We start from the raw sequence: 6,538 nt of genomic DNA, 5'->3' as shown, positions 1-6,538 counted from the left end.
CCGCATCGATGGCGGTGGCGGCCCGCGGCGGCGGCACCCGCCTAAGCCGAGGGAGGCGGCGGCGAGAGGAGGCGGCCTGGTGGCGGGAGGAGGCGGCTTGGCGGCGGGGACTTCGGGCTCGCGGGGGCCCGGATCGGGCCTCCCGGGCCGGCGGCGGTGGTAGGTGGCGGAGGCCATGTGGCGCACCCCGGTTGGTCGAAGGCGGCGGCGGACGCTGTCCGGCCGGGGGCAGACGTTGTCCGGCGGGCGGAGAGATGAATTTTTTTTAGGGTTTCGGAGAGGGAGAGATCCGAAAATGGAGGGGGCTATTTATAGGCATAAGTGGAGCTAGGAGAGTCCAAATGAGATGCGGTTTTCGGCCACGCGATCGTGATCGAACGCTCTAGATGATGGAGCAGAGTTTGGTGGGTTTTGGGCCAAATTGAAGGGGTGTTGGGCTGCAACACACACGAGGCCTTTTCGGTCCCTCGGTTAACCGTTGGAGTATCAAACGAAGTCCAAATGGTACGAAACTTGACAGGCGGTCTAACGGTAGTAAATCAAGGCCGCTTGACAAGTCTCGGTCCAATACGGAAATGTTTAATCCCCACACATGAAAGAAAGGTAGAAATGACCACCGGAGGAGAACGAAGCGCCGGAATGCAAAACGGACAACGGGGAAAATGCTCGAATGCATGAGATGAACACGTATGCAAATGCAATGCACATGATGACATGATATGAGATGCATGCTAACAACAACAACACACGGAGACAAAGACCCGAACCCGAGAAATAAATATAACTTAACGCCGGAAACGGCAAGAGTTGGAGTACAAATTGGGAAAGTTACATCCGGGGCGTTACAACGCCGCCGGCGGGATCCCGCATGCCTCCGCCCGGATCAGCCCGCGCGTTGTTCCCGCCGACCTCGACCTCCAAGGCCCCTTCCCTCGCGCCTCTTCCTCCTTCTCCTTCCCACCTCCACCTCTTATCTCTCTTGTTCTCTGTAATAGGAGCCCAACTCATGGCCGCCGAACCCCTGCCTCGACTCAGTTCTCACCGGAGACGTCGTCGAGCGCCCGGAGCAGCACCTCCCTCCATTCCCTGCGCTGCTGCATCGCCGGAGCAGAAGCTCCATCTGCCCGACCTCCATCTCCAGCAGTTGCCGGCGAGCGAGCCGCTGCCGCGAGCGCCCGCCTCGTCACGTTCCCCTCCGCCTATGTCCGCCTTGTTTCATCTCTGTTAGGGCCTGCCTCCTGTCGCTGTTGCACTGCGGGACCTCGATGCCGAGTGCCACATAGTTGGATTCCTCATAGTCACCACCGAACCCGTTTGCATACTTTTGCTGTCGGATGCGCCAAGTCCAGTCGGTCCGGGACTACCTCAAGTTCGACCACTGCACGGATACGCCAAGTTCGTCTACAAACCGTGAACAACTACCGTCGACGTTAAACATGTACCACTACCGCCGCCTGAACGTCTACAGAACATGTACCGTCGACCCTCGAAGAACCGTGGACGTCAAGATCCTCGCCGTGACTTCGAACATCTACGGAATGTGCACAACTACAAAATGGGTACCACTACCGTTGCCGAAGACCCGTGTAACGGAACCGTCAAGTTCGACTACCGTCATGTGAACAACTACTTCCTCTACCATCGCCGAGTACCACTACTTCCCACAACGATCGTGAACGACTACACCCCTTGACCCGAACCGCTCCGAGAACACACGCTTCGAAGGTATAACCATCGAGACGACATCCATGATCGAATGCTTGTGATGTTTGAGATGCTCATGTTCAAACCGTGTTTGAATTGTCGATGCATGTTGCCCCTCTTTTGCCTTGTTACCGTTGTCTCGTGGGACACCCGGAATCCGGGAGCGCCCCACCATCTTTTGCACGCATCCGCACACTTCTCCTTTGCATCGGTATCTCAATCGAGTTACCGGAACCGGAACGTTGCCGTGGCATCGTTTTCGTTATCGTTGCCGTGGCACCCCTTTCCTTTCCACCACGGTGACAAATGCTTCATAATGCTCTTGTCAAACTTTTAATAAAAAATGCATAAACTTGTTCATGTCATCCGCATCATGTTAACAACATCAAGAATGTTTAAAATTGTTGTTTGTATTAATTTGCTAAATGCATATGGGGTTTTACCGGGTTTGTTGTTTGTTATATCCGGCCCCATTTAAATTGTTTAGATGGTATAGTTTTGTTATGCCTCATCTCTTGCCATGTTTAACAACATTTAATATTGTTGGGCACCTAAACGAGATCGAACTAAATAACTTGAATGTGGTGTTTCGTCAATATGCAACGGAGTTACATGTTGAGCTCCACTTAATTTGTAGGATTGTTTGTGCATTTTGCCATGCCATGCCTTTTTAAACCGGACATGCATCATACTTGTTTGCGCATCGTGCCATGCTTATGTGATGTTTGTTTGCTATGTTGTTTGCTTCTTTCCGGTGTTGCTTCTTCGGGTTGGTTTCGATAACGTCGTGTTTGTGAGGATTCGTTCGACTACGTCCGTTTGTCTTCTTCATGGACTCGTTCTTCTTCCTTGCGGGATCTCAGGCAAGATGACCATACCCTCGAAATCACTTCTATCTTTGCTTGCTAGATGCTCGCTCTTTTGCTATGCCTATGCTACGATACCTACCACTTGCTTATCATGCCTCCCATATTGTTAATCCAAGCCTCTAACCCACCTTATCCTAGCAAACTGTTGTTTGGCTATGTTACCGCTTTGCTCAACCCCTCTTATAGCGTTGTTAGTTGCAGGTGAAGATTGAAGTTTGTTCCTTGTTGGAACATGAAGATGTTGTTCCTTGTTGGAACATGTTTACTTGTTGGGATATCACAATATCTCTTATTTAATTAACGCATCTATATACTTGGTAAAGGGTGGAAGGCTCGGCCTTATGCCTGGTGTTTTGTTCCACTCTTGCCGCCCTAGTTTCCGTCATATCGGTGTTATGTTCCAATTTTGCGTTCCTTACGCGGTTGGGTCATAATGGGAACCCCTTGACAGTTTGCCCATAATAAAACTCCTCCAGCAAGGCCCAACATTGGTTTTACCATTTGCCACCTAGCCTTTTTCTTTCCCTTGAGTCGGCCGGCTCAAGGGTCATCTTATTTTAACCCCCCGGGGCCAGTGCTTCTCTAAGTGTTGGTCCAAACTGAGCAATGTCCGAGGCTACCAGGGGCAACTCTGGGCTGGCTTACCCGATGTCTGGCTCATCTGATGTGCCCTGAGAATGAGATATGTGCAGCTCGTATCGGGATTTGTCGGCACATCTGGGTGGCTTTGCTGGTCTTGTTTTACCATTGTCGAAATGTCTTGTAACCGGGATTCCGAGCCTGGTCGGGTCTTCCCGCTAGAAGGAATATCCTTCGTTGGCCATGAGAGCTTGTGATGGGCTAAGTTGGGACACCCCTGCAGGGATTTGAACTTTCGAAAGCCGTGCCCGCGGTTATGGGAAAATGGGAATTTGTTAATGTCCGGTTGTAGAAAACCTGAAGATGACCTTAATTAAAATACATCAACCGTGTGTGTTACCTTGATGGTCTCTTCTCGGCGGAGTCCGGGAAGTGAACACGGTGTTGGAGTAATGCTTGACGTAGGTTGTTCTAGGATCACTTCTTGATCATAGTTGTTCGACCGTGCTTTGCCTTCTCTTCTCGCTCTCTTTTGCGTATGTTAGCCACCATATATGCTAGTCGCTTGCTGCAGCTCCACCTCATACCTTTTACCCTACCTATAAGCTTAAATAGTCTTGATCGCGAGGGTGCGAGATTGCTGAGTCCCCGTGGCTCACAGATACTTCCAAAACCAGTTTGCAGGTGCCGTTGAACCGTGCAGATGACGCAACCAAGCTCAAGGAGGAGCTCGATGAAGATCTTGTCCTTTGTGTTGTTTCGTTCTAGTTGATCAGTAGTGGAGCCCAGTCGGGACGATCGGGGATCTGTGTAGCATTTGGGGTAGTCTTCTTTTATTTTGGTTCTGTAGTCGGACCTTGATTGTATCTGGATGATGTAATGCTTTGTTTCATGTAATTGTGTGAAGTGGCGATTGTAAGCCAACTATGTATCTCTTTCCCTTATGTATTACATGGGTTGTGTGAAGATTACCTCACTTGCGACATTGCTTTCAATGCGGTTATACCTCTAGGTCGTGCTTCGACGCGTGGGAGATATAGCCGCATCGAGGGCGTTAGAAGTTGGTAATCAGAGCCTTCCCCGACCTTAGGAGCCCCCCTGCTTGATCGAATCATTGACGTTGTTGAGTCTAGTAAAATGTTTTGAGTCATTTAGGAATTATATATCGGAGAGTTAGGAATTCTTTTTACTTCTCAGTCCCTTCGTCGCTCTGGTGAGGCATCCTGACGTAGAGTTTTGACTCTTCTCTTCTCAAATTTCACTAAAAAATTTTTAGGATCACGCGGGTATCTTGGAATCGTTTCGATGGTTTTGTGACGAGAACATTGTTCTTGGTGCCTCGTGTCATTTAGGGGTTGTGGCAGTGTCCCGGGGAGTTGAGCTCCGAGGTGTTGTCGTCACAATTTTATCGTTGCAGTTCTGGAATACCTGAGTTTAGTTTCGCCGACATAAAAAATCTCTTTTATGCAGTTGTTGGTGAGATAACCTCGACGCCACCCAGTACTGGGGCGGGAGTTCGGGAGTATTGCCATAACTCGTATAACGGATGCTTTTCGAAGGTTGAGGTAGACGATTTCCGAAGGTTTCTTGGTTATGTGTTGAAGGATGGATACAGCTGGATGTAGGATTTGCTAGTTTTGGGTGAGATATTATGCTTCCCCTGTATCCCCAATACCTGATTGCATAACCGGAAAGTTTCGGGAGTTTATAAGTGGGAATTCAAGTAGCTCTTAGGATATTTTTCCGACAGATGTATGATATGAAATTGGGGTTCGACGTCTAGTGGTCCACCTATCCACGTTTGGTTTTACAGTGGTCTCGTTGTGTCTTAAAGAGTCCTTGGCTATGCCGACTCGGGGACACTTCGTATGTCATGTGCACTGCCTTGTACATGATGGTGATGTACGATCGAGCCCGTGTAGGCCCCACCACGAAAACTTCGGGTGAAATCTCTATCGTATGTTTGTTCTGGCTTATTTTCCAAGCCAATCCTTTGTTTTTGTTTTTCAATTGTGGTATTCGAGTTGCTTTGAAGTCAAATGTTGATTCCATACCTTTCCTAAGCGGTTTTCTCATGTTCCTATGTGAATAGCAATCCTTCTCGATCATCAAGTCTGTCATGTCAATCCTTTTCAACCGGTGTGTTTTCTCTTCAAGTGGATCTGATCATTTCAACATCCGTAAGATGACCTCTCGGTTTTCCCAACGTTGTTCATTTTATCCGCCCTCAAATTGCCTTTGTTTTTCCCACCCACCCACCCTTTTTCTTTAAGGGCTCGGATTTCTTAATCAAGTATCCATCTTATTGATGTGAAGTCTCTCCATTCTTTTCCATCAATATTCTTATCCGGTGATTCTCAGGAAGATACTAACGGAGCTTCAAGTTCATCATTATTCGTTCTCTTTCTTCTCCGGTGGATTCAATTCAAGCTTTGTCGATCATATCTTTTCCTCGTTTCAAATGCTTTCTCATGCCGGTGCAATTCTTAATCATCCATTTCTCGCTATTCATTTGTTTCAGAGTGCTAAAGATATCTCAAGGCTCGTCTTGTCATTCAAGATCCGTTCAACTTATTTTGATGTTGTTATCTCTTTCAAGCCATTTTATTTAACCGGTGCTTTCTCTCTTTCAAATTGTTCAACGGTGTTTCTTTTGAGTGGGCCCTAACCCACAGGTCTTTTTCCAGGATCTTACCTGACTCTTCTATTTTCCCGGAGCTACCATCAAATTCATTTCAAAGTTTGACGTAAGAATGAGTTATCATCAGTCAAATGCCCTTCTCCAAGATCTTTCCAACTCTTTTCATCGTTGACTCAATCTCTTCGCTTTTGATTCTTCCGGAGTGCCTAAACAATTCTTGGTGGTGTTTCTCATCGTCATTCTCTGCATTTGAAGACCGAGGAAGAGTTTTGCTCCAAATCTTATCCATTCTCTCAAAGATTCGTCATTCTAGCTTGTTGCCATCCTCTCATAATTGGTTTTGATTGTGAAAATTCTTTTCACCCATCCGGAGCAATTCAAGAGTCCTTCAGTTTGTTTCTCCGAAGCCCATAATCTCAGAATTATTCATTTCCAGCTTTCAGCTCTCGTTCTCTAAATCTTACCAGTGCATCATTCAAGTATCCTCTAATCAGCTCGTGATCTCTTCGTTCACTTGCAGCTAAATTCTCTCAAGTATCTTTGTTCATTTCATAATTCTTCCCGGTGAATTGTGCCTTTGCTATGTTTATTTTCAATTCTTACGATGGTTTTTCTCAAGATTCTCTTCCTTCATTTTCATATCAATTTATTCGTTGTTTCAATTATATCGGTGGTTCGTTGAAGACCTTCTCAAGTTTGCGCTATATCTCTCTTAATCCTTTCTACGAGAATAAGTAGTGTGCCA

This window comes from Triticum aestivum, chromosome 7A (assembly GCF_018294505.1).
Source record: "Triticum aestivum cultivar Chinese Spring chromosome 7A, IWGSC CS RefSeq v2.1, whole genome shotgun sequence".
Classification (NCBI taxonomy): Eukaryota; Viridiplantae; Streptophyta; class Magnoliopsida; order Poales; family Poaceae; genus Triticum; species Triticum aestivum.
Note: the sequence above shows the minus strand (reverse complement) of the source record.